Below are 14,843 nucleotides of genomic sequence, written 5' to 3'. Positions count from 1 at the left end.
AATTAAGCAACCTGGACGTCCATAAATCCATGGGCCCTGATGGGATGCACCCGCGGGTGCTGAGAGAGCTGGCGGAAGTCATTGCTAGGCCACTCTCCATCATCTTTGCTAAGTCGTGGGCAACGGGAGAGGTGCCTGAGGACTGGAGGAAAGCAAATGTCACTCCAGTCTTCAAAAAGGGCAAGAAGGAGGACCCCGGAAACTATAGACTGGTCAGCCTCACCTCCATCCCCGGAAAGGTGATGGAACAACTTGTTCTTGGTGCTGTCTCTAGGCACATCAAGGATAGGGGGATCATTAGGGGCACTCAGCATGGCTTCACCAAGGGGAAGTCATGCTCAACCAACTTGATAGCCTTTTATGAGGATGTTACCCGGTGGATAGATGATGGTAAAGCTGTGGATGTGGTCTATCTCGATTTCAGTAAAGCGTTTGACACGGTCTCCCACAGCATCCTCGCAGCTAAACTGGGGAAGTGTGGTCTGGATGATCAGGTAGTGAGGTGGCTTGTGAACTGGCTGAAGGAAAGAAGCCAGAGAGTAGTGGTCAGTGGGACAGAGTACAGTTGGAGGTCTGTCTCTAGCGGAGTCCCACAAGGGTCGGTTCTGGGACCAGTTCTATTCAATATATTCATTAATGACTTGGATGAGGGATTAGAGTGCACTGTCAGCAAGTTCGCCGATGACACAAAACTGGGAGGAGTGGCTGACACACCGGAAGGCTGCGCAGCCATTCAGAGAGACCTGGACAGGCTGGAGAGTTGGGCGGGGAGAAATTTAATGACATATAACAAAGGCAAGTGTAGAGTCCTGCATCTGGGCAAGAACAACCCCATGTACCAGTACAAGTTGGGGACAGAGCTGTTGGAGACCAGCGTAGGGGAAAGGGACCTGGGGGTCCTAGTGGACAACAGGATGACCATGAGCCAGCAGTGTGCCCTTGTGGCCAAGAAGGCCAATGGCATCCTGGGGTGTATTAGAAGGGGTGTGGTCAGCAGGTCGAGAAAGGTTCTCCTCCCCCTCTACTCTGCCCTGGTGAGGCCGCATCTGGAGTATTGTGTCCAGTTCTGGGCCCCTCAGTTCAAGAAGGACAGGGAACTGCTAGAGAGAGTCCAGCGCAGAGCCACGAAGATGATTAAGGGAGTGGAACATCTCCCTTATGAGGAGAGGCTGAGGGAGCTGGGTCTCTTTAGCTTGGAGAAGAGGAGACTGAGGGGTGACCTCATTCATGTTTATAAATATGTAAAGGGCAAGTGTCAAGAGGATGGAGCCAGGCTCTTCTCAGTGACATCCCTTGACAGGACAAGGGGCAATGGGTGCAAGCTGGAGCACAGGAGGTTCCACTTAAATATGAGGAAAAACTTCTTTACGGTGAGGGTGACTGAACACTGGAACAGGCTGTCCAGAGAGGTTGTGGAGTCTCCTTCTCTGGAGACATTCAAAACCCACCTGGACGCGTTCCTGTGTGATATGGTCTAGGCAATCCTGCCCCGGCAGGGGGATTGGACTAGATGATCTTTCGAGGTCCCTTCCAATCCCTAACATTCTGTGATTCTGTGATTCTGTTATGGAGGCTCTCCAAAGACAGCTGTGCAAAATGATCCTTTTTTCCTGCTGTTTCACTGATATGACAGAGAGCAAACATGAGAATATTGACTAAAAATTAAAGTTGGTGCTTTAATGTCCCTGGCAGATTTCTTTTCTCTCAGGGAGATGAAAGAACTAAATATCCTTCCAAACCCTTGCCAAGGCCTTTATAACCATGTCTATGCCTTCCAAATTGGTTTAGGTTGCTTACAAATCACTAAAGAATCATTAAAGAGATAAGATTCATAATTTAGCGTTTTATCGCTCGTTCTTAGGGAAGGAGACATGATCTATCTCCTCCAGCACTTCCTCCCACCCCAGCTTTAGCAGGGAAGGAGGCCTTCCTACTCAGCACAAAAATGTCACTGTTTTAGAAAAATAAGCAGTATTAATATCCACCAGCCATGTGATTTCTCTGAGACACATTCAGATGTTGCGCTCATCAGAGCTGATGTCTCAGTCTAGGCTGGGTCTTGTACAGGTAGCCAGCAATTGCCATCTTTGTGGTGTGCCATCAGATTAACTCAAAGCATAAATCCTGCATAATTCCACGTGTAGAGAGTAATCTGCAGTTCTCGATCTCCTCCCTTGCATATCCTCTCAAAGCCAAGTTCGCCCCTACCTTACCTATCTACCAGTTTAATGACAATACTCTATCAATCATCAAGGTTTTCAGCTAATTTAGATTACATTTACAGCTACCCTCCTATGTCACTGCTCCTTCAGAGTGGAAAGGAGCTTTCTCTCAGTGTGAAAAAAGTGGAAAGAAAAACATACCCCTATGGAAGTGATGTAATTGTGACTAAAACTAGGCAAAGTATTAAACAAAGACTCCAAGTGAATGACATTTAGTGAAGGGCATGTTTCTGTTCTTCTCAGGCAAAAATATTGCTCTCACGACAGATGATTAGAAGCAAAGTCCTTTATAGATGCTCTGGGAAGGACAGAGTGTTTTCACACATGCTTTTCTACTTTGTACCCAGGACATACTAAATAGTTTTTATATTATTTACAGACTTACAGGCTCTGTTTCTCTTTAGAGGAATGATATAATTAACTCAGTTTTCATCCCTTTAAGAGCTAGACCAGTCACTTTGGACAAAATAGGAGAGAAAAAAATTAACCTGTGCATTTCTGAAGAAGAAAGGCTATTGTTCTGATCAAAGGAACAATTGGGTGGGCACATATTGGGTGTTTTCATTTACGAGAATACTACTGCCTATGTCAGCGTTCACCCATTATTAGGTGATTTCAGATGAATCAGATATTACATTGGAAAAATTTCATCATATATTCAACATTCATTTGGCTGCAAGTGGAATTGTTTGAAGACCACACTGTCATCTCCAGGGAGGAAGCTTGAACTTCTCTGTTTTAACACAACCCTGCCAGCAGCTTCCACCCCAGTGACTAAAACAAGTAGCGAGAGTTACTGAAATGGTTCTGAAGAAATCAGAAAAGCTGCAACAGCACAATCTTCCTCTATTTAACATAAATCTTCTGTGGAGGGTTTACTTGTGACACACTGTAGAGGGTCTATGAGTCATAAAGGAAGTGCATTTGGTTGACATCTTCCATCTGCTGGCAGTGAGTTGCAGCTCCCAAATGCCAAAACCGAAGCACAGATTAAAGATACACACATGGAGATTCCTACTCCTAGGATAAAATTGAACTCAGAGCATGATTTCTCATGAGCTGAATTAAACAATTGTTTATTATGATCTTTGAAGGGGCAAGGGGATAAGATTTGATTTTGAGTGGGGCCAGGCATCTGCACCCCTCCCTGCCTTCAGTGGAGATGTGGACCCTCAGCACCTGCTTGGATGAGACACTTCAGCCTTTATACAAAGGGAGTTAAGAATATGAAGATGATGAACAGTGACGTCTCTAATCTTTGGGGGAAAAAGAGCTCATGATCACAGCTGGTTAAGCTACAGAATGACCAAATGATTAATCAGCAGAAATGTGGGCTGTGTTGTTACTGCATCAAAGCATGCAAGGCTGAACAAGCTCTCAGCTGGAGTACAGATGCGGAAAGCAAGCTGACAGCCAAAAGCCGTGTGTTTTTGGAACCTGTCCCTGGAGAATGGGAAGGAGGAAAGATTTTCCCATGCTGATTTGTCTCTCTTCTACTACTCTCATTCTCTCTCTGGAGTTGATCCATTACTGATGAAGTCCAAATTTGTAATTGGGACCTAGTGTGGAAATCTATGGTTTTTCTGGCTCACAAAGGACAACATAAGGAAAGAAAAAAAACCAAAAAAACAAAGAAAAAAATCTGTCCACCTTTTCTATTATGCAGAAGAAGCCAGGAGGGTTTTTCAAAGTGGCCAGTGATTTTTTGGAAGGTTTGGTGTTTTGGGGAACCCAGCTTTTAACATTGGAAAGAATTCAAATTCTTCAACAGGCTGAAAATCAGGGCTGATCATTATGTTTCCATTAAAGCAGCCTAAAATTACTCATCACTTGGAAATCTCAGTCACATTAACTACCCCAGCATCACAAAAGCAGTCTGAATTAGAAGTAAGAGTGTCTTGTGCCTCAGTTCTCTCTGTCTTTTGCCCATGAGGGTAGATTTTCAAAGATAGACAGAATAGGGGCATAAAACAAAAAAAAAAAAACAAAAATGGTTGAACAGAACACAGTGACATCAACTGATGTATATAAGTGTGTGGGTACCTGGAAGTAGAACATTACCCTGGGAAAGCCTTCAAAGACTCCACCTCCAACACACAGTTTGCAGCCACAGGTAATGCAGGACCCTTCTTAAAAGAGGGGCCAACACAGCCCTTTTGAGAAACATGAAATCACAGAATGGATTAGGTTCACAGGAAACTCTGGAGGTCATATGGTACCATCCTCTGCTCAAACGAGGGCTGTTTCTTGAGCGTGTTGTTCATAGCTATGCCTAGATCAGTCTGAGTATCTGCAAGGATGGGGATCCCCCAACCTCTCTGGACCCCTGTTCCAGTGTTTGACTGTCCTTCTTGTGAAGAACGTTTTCCTTACATCCAGTCAGAACATTCTTCATTGCAAGTTGTGTCCATAGTTTCACAGCTTTTCCCTGTCTATCCCTGAGAAGAGACTAACTTCATCTTCTCTAGATCCTTCCATTAGGTAGTTGCAGACAGCAATAAGGTCCCCCTGAGCTGTCTCTCTCCTTCAGGCTAAACTAGCCCAGCTCTCTCAGCCTCTCCTCATATATCGTGTGCTCTGGCTCCATGACCTTCTTGGTGGCCCTCCATGGCACCCAATCCAGTCTGTCAATGTCATTCTTGTAATGGAGAGCCCAAAACTGGATGCAGTACTACAGATTTTGCCTCACGAGTGCCAAACAAGGGACTCCTGACTTGCTGGCTGCGCTCTTTCTCGTACAGTCCAATATATGATTGCTCTTCTTTGCAATGGCCTCAAATTGAAGTTGTTGACAACCAGGACCCCCTGATCCTTTCCTGCAAAGCTCCTCCCCAAGTTTGTACTATTGTATGGTCTTATTCTGTACCATGTGCCAGACTTCACTCATTTTCACTCTTTGATAAACTTCATGAGCTTTCTGCTGGCCCATTTCTCCAGCCTGTGTAGATCCTGTTGAAGAGTAGCTCTGTCCTCCAGCATGTCAGCTGCTCCCCCCAGTTTGGTGTCATCTGAAACTTGCTGAGGGCTTTTGAGAGGATCTAGTGTCTAAACTACTAGTATTTGCAACTTCTTAAGATTTCAACTACATAATTCTATTGAATATATTGCAATTTTCTTTATTTCTTATTTGAAATATTGGGTCTTGTCCAGCTTACATTGCACAGTCTAGGCATTTATTTCAATGCTTTGAAGAGAGTCTATCAATTCTTAGGTAATCCCTAAATCTGAATCTTTGTGAGGTTATTCTCAGGAGTTATACACAAGGCCAGACTGGATTAACAGAATGGTGCACACTCGGATTGAGAGTTTCAGCAATGTTTTGGTTATAGAACATGAAACATAGTTTTGTAGGTTATTAAAAATTATCCACACAGTGATATCTCCCAGGTGCTCAAAGAGTTTCCACTTAAACTGGCACTGTTTTTATGCCAGTATGCTACTTCTGCAGATTATTTCTTCTGTAAGAGATTCAGTGAAGTTTCCCTTGCAGAATGAATGAAAAACACTGATACAGCAGCATTTCCTAATAAACTTTGAGACATAACACGGTGTCCATAAAGGCAAAAAATTTCTTTATCAAAGGGGAACAAGTCTTTGCTTCCATACAGAGCTGACCTCAAGCATGGAAAAGCCAGATTGATAAGTATCAACCAAACTGTACTTTGTTATATTCCCTAGCATTGTTCGTTTGACACAGCAGTTGCTGGGATGAATACATGTTTCCAATATGTGAAATCTTGTATGTCTTTCAGAGAAACAGAAAAGATAAGACAGAAAAAATCCTCCTGGGAATGTGCAACTGATCTGCTGACTTCAGAGCTCATCTGGCATTATAACTGATTACACCTCTAACTGAATGACTAAGAAACACGTCTACATTATAGACACTGTAAGAGACCTTCAAAGAACAGCTCCTTGATAACTGGCTAAAAGATCTTTCCTTGATCTACTGAAATGCCTTAAGAGTTGATCTAACTAAAAACAATAAATTATTATGATTCTTTTCAGAGCAGACACTGACAGTTTGAGTTTTCACATGCTAAAATCGGCTTTTATTTTGTAGTAACTCCTGTTGGAAACAAGATAGCCTGTTGATGGTAAAAAATTATTGGTTTTCATTTTTTTTTTTTAAAGGGTCATGTATTCTTGGGGGACGCTTAAGGCAACAACCAGCATAAAATCTCTAATTCATTTGTGTATTTTATATATATAGTTTTCCATAAATTGCATAGGTAACATATCCACATATCTATTCCTACATATATCTGTTCTACATAGAGAAAAGTTATCTGCTTTTACCACAACAATATTTAGTCCCAATGGTGAACCTTGAAGCTGCACTCAGATTTACACACTGGTGAATTCCTAAAATGTTCTACGAAATCCGGCAAGTCCCTGAAGATGCCCTGTTTTAATTCCCATTTTACTGCCCGTGGACTAAGATGCCTAGGAGCATATCTTAAATGAGGACAGACCTAGCTAATTCATGTGGCAGAGGTAGGGTTAGCATTTTGTTATATAACCCCCTTATACCCCAAGTAGATGTAACACATCTTTTGGTCACATCCTGCACATTATAAGTTATCCGTCTGTTTCGGCAAAGCAAAAAAGGAACTATGGATGTAAATATTTCTCCTCTGCAATGGAAACACCCATCTTCACTGCCGTTTCAAGAACTGATGTCTCTCACACGCATAAAACCCTACCAGCACACAACTTGCTTAAATCTAATTTTTCTGTTTCCTCGCACCTCTGTAGTTCCAGGCACTACTCAGCTTGCCAGTATTGGTCAACCATTTAATACTGCTGCTTTGCTGCTTTACTGCCTTAGGGGTCACAACTATGTTTAAGCTCCATGTGAGGAAAGTGCTAACACATTCAGTTTAATCCACAGGAAATGCTGACAAAGAGAAGGATGATACTCAGATGAAAGACAGGTCTTCAACTTGAATACCTACACATCTAGATATCTTTTTCTTCTAATCATCTGCAAGAGAGTTAAGACAGAGTAACATGCATTTATGACAAAATATGAATTCTTCTGAAATCATACACAGTTTTGCCACTCTAGCAATAGGATCGAATTTTCAGCTTTAATTTAGATTGGCGTAGAGCCATTTCTTATTGAATTGCTGATGGAGAAGGGAGTAGTTCCTGTGGTAGTGAGAACACTGGAACTAATAATTCCCCTGCTCTTTCAAATTAAGTTTTATATAATATTTAACAAAAGAATGGTAAGGCAGACACTTGAAGCATAAAGGCTAGGCAAAGATGTGAAAATATAGCCCATAGCCTCTGACACAAGGAACTTGAAGAAATGACACTGGAAGATAAAGTGTATTCACTGATATAATGGAATTGTTACTAAAATGAACAGAATTGTACAGCTGCAAGGCTTTCAAACAAGTAAAGTATTAATAACGTAGAGATTTTAACAGTAACATTCATTGTCTCCAAATAGTAAAACATCACAATAGCTTTAAAGATCTGTGTAGGTATGTTTTAGAGATTCATTGAGATTAATTTATTATAATCTCGTGAAAACATTTCTGTCCAAGAAAAAAAGTAAGGATGATGTTTTTTAATGAAACAAAAATTACTGAGTTTTAGAAAAGAATAAGCAAACACTGTTTGATGTTACTGATGAGGCTGTGGGGATGTTGGAGGGGAATTTTCTCCAAATCTATTAACATGCAAATGGTGAATGCACAGACTAGAAAAAGCGAACAAAGTGAAATCTGAGGACTTGTAAAGCAAGCCACCCCACTGTGGAGAATTCTCCCCACAAGGCCATTACTTGGACCTCTGCTGGTTTTAATCTATATAAATGATGGAGACAGATGGAAAACAGTATGCAAGATGGAAAACAGTATGCAAGCTGCATTCACTGATTACATCAAGTGAGTGAGCAGAAAAAGGAACCGTGTTTCCTCTGAAATCAGGCTGCTATACAGTAAATAAAACTCAGCATTGACAAACATAAATGAGCATATGCCATATGCAGCAGTAAACAGCCCAGAAGATGAAATGAAACAAAACACAAAAAAGCCAAAGAACCTGGAGGTGACATCAGGAAGACATAGGATTTGTCTCAAAAACACCTTTCGCAACAAATGCAGGGAACTTCTTTTCCTTCGAAACCTTGTGTATCCTGCCAGTAAGGAACCTATCATCTGGAAAGCTGGAGTGCTATATTTCTCTCTGTGTCCTCTCATATATTTACCATCAATGAACCATTAAAAACATATAAAATCAGCCAGGTGCTGTCTCACATCATTTAAGATATTCAGGACATCAATTGCCCCTGCATTGCCAAGTCCCATAGCTGTGTCACAGAACCTAACAAGAGATCTCAGCCAAAATAAACAAGAAAAGAAAAAAGATTGTCAGTTTATACAGCTTACTCAAGGTGCCAGCCTAAATCATGACGAAAGTGAAGTAACATTTTTACAAATCTCCCAATGAAAGGCTAGATGTATAGCACCTTCCTAATTAAGAGATTACGAAACAATTCTGGAACTATTTGGAAGATTCTGTGTTATTTCCCAAGGGCGACCAGATTTTGAATGCACATGCTCTGAAGTAAGACTACTTGACTACTATTATAACCTGTCTCATTGACTACGAAAAAGAAGAAAGGCTACTCAACTCTTGCAAACATGGTCTTTACCTCTGAAGCCTGCCCTTGAGGATTCATAAAAACTGGAGGCAGAGACAGACTAGCTTAAGAGCCCATAGCAGTTCTCCTCACTGGACAAGGTGTGAGTTAGGCAGGAGAAATGGTCACTCCTCCTTTGGTTTCACAGACGTGTCCCTTGAGTGACCTTGGGAAGGCTGAACCCAAAAACATGTTTGGGAGGTTGGGTAGACTTAAAGGCTAGAGTGAAGAGTCAAGATTTCTACAGGTGTGACCACGATCTCATGCAGATAACCTGGTTTCGTGAGGCTGTGGGTAATCTCATGGAATAGAGAGACACAATGTACGTAAATCCTCCTGCACTGTTTTACCTTCCATTACTTCTCTCTTGTAGCAAGATTGGTTGGTAAAGGTGTCTTCTCCTTTCCTCTCAAACCTGTAGCTTTACTTTTACGCCCACTGAGCTAAACCTGAAATTAAGCCTATGTTTAGATATTAGAAAGTCCTGCTCAAGCCACTGTAAACTGTTGCCGCTCTGAGCTGCGTGTTCCCATTTACCCACCACCCACTTCTAGATGTCAGCAGGAGAGTTTGTGTCACCACTTGTTGACCCAGATCTTCTATAAAACCTCCCTCCCACGCCCTCCCCCTGCCCCAAAACCCCTCCCAGATCACACTCACTGCATGACCATTCAAACACTCACACTAGCACAGGGCAGAGGATGTCCAGGGCTGGAGGACAGACTGCTGAGCTAACCAGGCAACAGTGTCAGTCACTTAACTAGCATTGCTGAAGAAATGTCACTTAGTTAACAGGCATCCAAAGCCGTCTTGGGGAACAGCCAAGCCATTCTTTTAGATTGTTTATCACAAGAAATCTGAAAGGGCTGAGAATAATCATGGCTATCAATAAAGCTTTTTTATTGAGAAGGACATTTGAGTCACTTACTTTTCTTGCAAAGCCTTTTCATACTTTTAGAACCTCAGGAACTGTGCTGTAGATGCTCATTATAGCTGTCTGAAAAATTACATTGGAAGGAGACTGTGGTTTGCCAGTGCCTTTGCACTCTCTGGCGCTAGGAGTAAGAGGAGAATGAATCCCCAGGGCAGATTAGGAGAGAAGGAGCTGTTGCCCGTAATACACTCTCAATATAAACTCTTACAATCCTAAACTGGAATACATAATTCAGCGGATGTAAAGTCTGTCACAGGAAGGGGATGAGGGAGAAGGTAATTTTACAGTGCTGTTCTCTGTCCTTTTGTACCAGACTACAATGCAAGACAGCAGAACCACAGAAAAGATAAAGCTGAGGACAGGCAGGGTTGTAGGACCAGCACAGCCCATGCCACCCTGAGCAGAGCAGCACAGACGAACAATCTGGGGAGGGGGTGATGGAAGTTAAAGGAAATTAAAGGAAAACAAATGCAGAACAGATGTCAGAAAGCACGTTTTCCTTCAGAGAATAATAAATGCATGTGGTGGCCTTCCAGACAAGGTTACTGGGGCAGGAATAACAAGGTTATTTCATAAACATTTAGCTGCTCTTCAGGGTGAAAGTGAAATGCTAGCGGTGACCAAGTTGGACAGCTGACACAGGAACAAAGAATATATTCTTTCCCTTCCTTTGCACTAGGGACATTCCTCTTTTAACACTCTTGTTTTCAGAGTTACTGTTTCCTTGCAAGAATTCCCTGAAAAACCTCAATCCCTCTCTCCACAAAGACCATCATGAAGAAGCTGGTTAGTGTCTGCTCTGATAGTTAGAAGTAGGGGGCTGTGTGTGTACATGCGTGCACGACCTGGAATATATGTGATGTGAACTCTTCTCTGTTAGGAACAGAAGACCACCAACATATTTGACCCACGGGCAGTTTCCAGTTGGTAATAACTTAAAGTTGCTTCTGATGCTGGACTATGATTGAAAAGGGATTAAATGGCTACTTAACCCAGACAGCTTGTCAGGCTGTAGTAAGGCTTCGTGTCATTTACTGGCAAACTACTGTATTATTAAAATTCCTTCAGGAAAACACTTGGGTTCAAGTACCTAGAAATCCGTCTAGCTCCCAGTTGTGTCATTCACCAGCTGATCTATAACTGTGCCATTGCTTATTTTGGTAATTTATTTGTATTACTGGCTAAACAATGCCTTCACTGATGATGTGAGAGTATCTCAGACAGGAAGGAGGAGCATGAAATTACAAAGGATACAGAAAGAAGGCACTGAAGTGCTTCCTCTTTTTTTAACCTAAGGATGTCACCAGTATATACTTAAAAGCTCATGATTATGATTGCAACTAAGAATGTCTGGGAGAACTGTCTCTTCTGCAAATATCACAGCTAAAATACAGGTTTTCATGGTGCTAAGCTTACAAGCATCCAGCAAGCTTCGACAAAATCTAAATATCTTTATTTCCACTGTGAAGCATCTAATATGCCCTATATCAACCTCTGTTGGTTACTAATTAGAGCACTTTTTATTCTCCAGAGGTAGGTAAAAAAGCTCTTGTTTAGGAGTTCATGTACATATCCAGCAGGTCAAAGAATAGATAAAGAGATTTACTTTCCTTCCAAAACTCTTGTCCAACCCCCTCAAGGAAATAGTCTGCATTCTGTATTGACATGGAACAGATTGATCTTTGTATTAGATCTTACTGTCCAAAAAGTATTTAGTCTGAATGAGAATCAGTTGCCAAATAGAAGAATGAAAGTAAGCTACTAACCCTGAGACTCATCAGCTTTTGCAGTCAGACCAAATACAGAAGAAAACAATATAGCAGCACCATAACCCATTAAGAAAGGAAAGCAGAGTTCATTTGATTTCTATCAGTTTGGTTGGCTTGACTTTTTTACTCTATTTTTAAAAGCTACCTGCCTGAATACCTCGTTCTTCTTTTGGTTCAAGCAGATAAGGGGTGTGAGGACAAAGGGGGAAAAAGTCAACAAAGAAACAGAGAAGGCAAAATCCATTCCTCTCACTTTGTGGGTGGTTTTTTTTTCAAGGCAGGTCTGAAAGTCAACAAACCCAGCATTTTCAGCAAAATTTTGAAAAACACAAACATATTTTTTTCTTTTTTCATCAAAAAAGGAATACATTGAATTAAAATGTAGTCTCTATTTCAGTACCTAGAAATATTTTGATCAAATCTAGACAAAAGAGCTAATTTCTTTCAAGCTACAGAAAACTAGGAGAGGGGTTGGGTTGGAAGCTTACAGGCTGGCTAATAATTTCCTTTAGTATTTCATCTGAGGCCGGTACTGGATGCTGAGACAGGTGTTTGGTGCTTGATAAATGGAAAATGATGTGGCAGAACTCAGCTGGATATTAGAAATTAGATGGTAGGTTTGTGATGGCCTAAACAAAAGCAGAACAATTGAACACTTTACCTTTCACATTTTTTCAACCTAACCCTCCTTAGCCCCCTTTTAGCAACTGTCATTTATTTGTGAGCCCTTGTCCCTTGCAAACAGGCTGCTGCCTGTTGAATGCATTCACCAGCAGCTTTCCTGCCCTGCTCAGGTGAAGGCTCCCTACGCTCTGTCCATTAAAACCACGGGCATTAATGCAGACATTACAGACAACACTGCTCATGACTAAAGTAGATGACTCGGTCCCCACACAAGCATTTTCCCTGTCATATTCCTAGACATGCTTGCTTTTTGATCAGTGGGAAAGAGCAACAGCAAGAGGGTGGGCTAGAAAGGGACAGTTCCAGCCACAGATTTACTGGGAACGGGAAAGCAAATGTAATCCTCACCTTCTGGGCATGTATAAGTCAAGCTAGGGGACACGTTCCTGGGAGGGATGCTGAGAAAGAGGTTAGATGATGGATGAGATGAGACATGAGAATATGGTGAAAAAGACCGAAAAAATGTGGACTGAATGAGTTGAAATGACATAAGTTGCACACAAGGAGCCATGTACAGTCAAAATAATCAATAACACTGCTGGCATACCTTAGTTAAGTGTCAAAAATCTATTGCAAGTGATTAAAGTGTAAAAACAGCTTAAAGCATGAAGGGATATGAAACTACTACAAATCATATCTACTACAGGAAGGATTCATGGATTTACAACCAGCATTGGTTGGATGACAAGTCCATTTAGATTTAAGGCAAGAAACCTGGTTCAAATATAAAATGCAATAAAACCCATGCAAATGAATCTGTGAGTGCTGATATCAACAATACATTTCATACAAAATGACAGGAAATAATTTAAAGCCAAGAGGATTTACAAGGAAACAGAGGGGCAAAACTAAGTTAAGGAAGTGTCCATGTTATCGTAGCCTTGTTGTAGATGCTCACCCTTCTATGACGACCTTCACACCTTTTGAGGCACCTCTACTGTGCCTCTTCTATCCATTGGACAGCCAACATGGAGAATTGATATGAACATTAAGAACGTGACTCTTATACCATCACACAGCCGTAAGCTGAGCTTTTCAGAAGCTCGCTCATTGCAAAAGTGGTCTTCCTTCCAAATTATTTGAACAGTGAATTCTCACAGCCCCTCAAAAATTCTCAATCTCCAAGGCCCCTTCAACTGCTGCATTTGGTACTGAGCTTACTATAGGAGACTTGATCAGTTAGTTAAAAGTCTCTCTGAACTCAGTTCTTGGACCAGACAATAAAAAATTACTTACAAAGTATGTTGCTGTAAAGTTCTTTTGGGTAGGAAAACAAAATGCTGGAAGTTGCACAACACATGTTTTCATGTATCTTTTGAGTGTTTTACAATGCAGTACTTTGGCAAGGAGCTTCTACTGTAATTGATGTAAATATACGATGACTATGATTTGGGAAAGTCTAGTCAACTAATGAGTCTTGAAAATTCTAACAAATGACAGCTACTGAGAAGCAACGTGGACACACAAGTAAAATCTTTATCACTCCAAGGAAAGCCCAGTATAGTTCAAATTGCAGACTATATACTTTGTTATGTGAACTGAACTATAATTACAAATTATCTTGGCAGCAATATGGGGAATAATATGTATGTTAAAAACATTAATCTTTTTCTTATATTTATAGGTGGTTGCAATTTGAAGCTCTTGGAAGTTTTTTATTCTTTTTTTTTATTCCAGAACTTGTTACCCTACCAAGTTAGTTGAACATTCAATTTTGATTACATCAAGTGCCTTATCTGTAAGGCCTGTGTACAGCAAACGTATTCTTCAGAGGGATAATTTTTATTTTGTTTGTGTCTGTGCCACTTCCGTGAAAAAAATCCTGTTCTTCTTGCCAAGTAAAGCTGGTTTATGTGTAGGCATTGGATTCAGGAATTTTACCTGAACAGTTTCATCCAGTTAGAAACTTTGATTGTATTTAGAAATGCAATTTGAGTCTGCCTAGTTGATCCTGTTGCTTTGTTACAAAACCCCTATCTAGAATAACAGGGTTTTAGCTTATTGTTACTTTCTATGTCAATAAAAATAACTGGATGGAGTGGATTTGATATCTTCAGCATGTCTGAGTGCACTTGAAATAGCTCTGAGAAAGGCTCACTTTCTAGCTTTGTTTCTAGAGACTTCAATAAAGCTGTACACATTAAAAAAATCCTGACCTCCTTCTTTCCCAGTGCAGAGAAACATTAAATCACAGAACTATATAACTTACTTCTGAGGTAAGAAAGCCAAGAGCTTGCTATTACCTTGTCATTAGGACTATGAGACACATACATAAAAAAAAAAAACCAAGCAGGGAGAGATTGTAACAAAATCCTTCCAATTACATTCTGGTACATTTATCATCAATTGCTACTAAATATCAAAAGAAGAATTAAAGCAAAAATTCTATTACTAGAGGAGCGAAAAAAGTGAAAAGTTTTCTCATTCAAAGGAAGTATGATGTCTTTAATTGCTTTAGACCTTCAAAAATCTTTTTCTGAAGATTGGAAAATCGTTAAAGTGGCTTTCTGAAATAAAACAATTCCCCAGTATCTGTTACTAAGCAGTGAAGTCAACTGTATTGAAAGTCTTGAACC

Source organism: Nyctibius grandis, chromosome 3 (genome assembly GCF_013368605.1).
Source record: "Nyctibius grandis isolate bNycGra1 chromosome 3, bNycGra1.pri, whole genome shotgun sequence".
NCBI classification, from domain to species: domain Eukaryota; kingdom Metazoa; phylum Chordata; class Aves; order Nyctibiiformes; family Nyctibiidae; genus Nyctibius; species Nyctibius grandis.
This window is presented reverse-complemented; position numbering follows the sequence as displayed.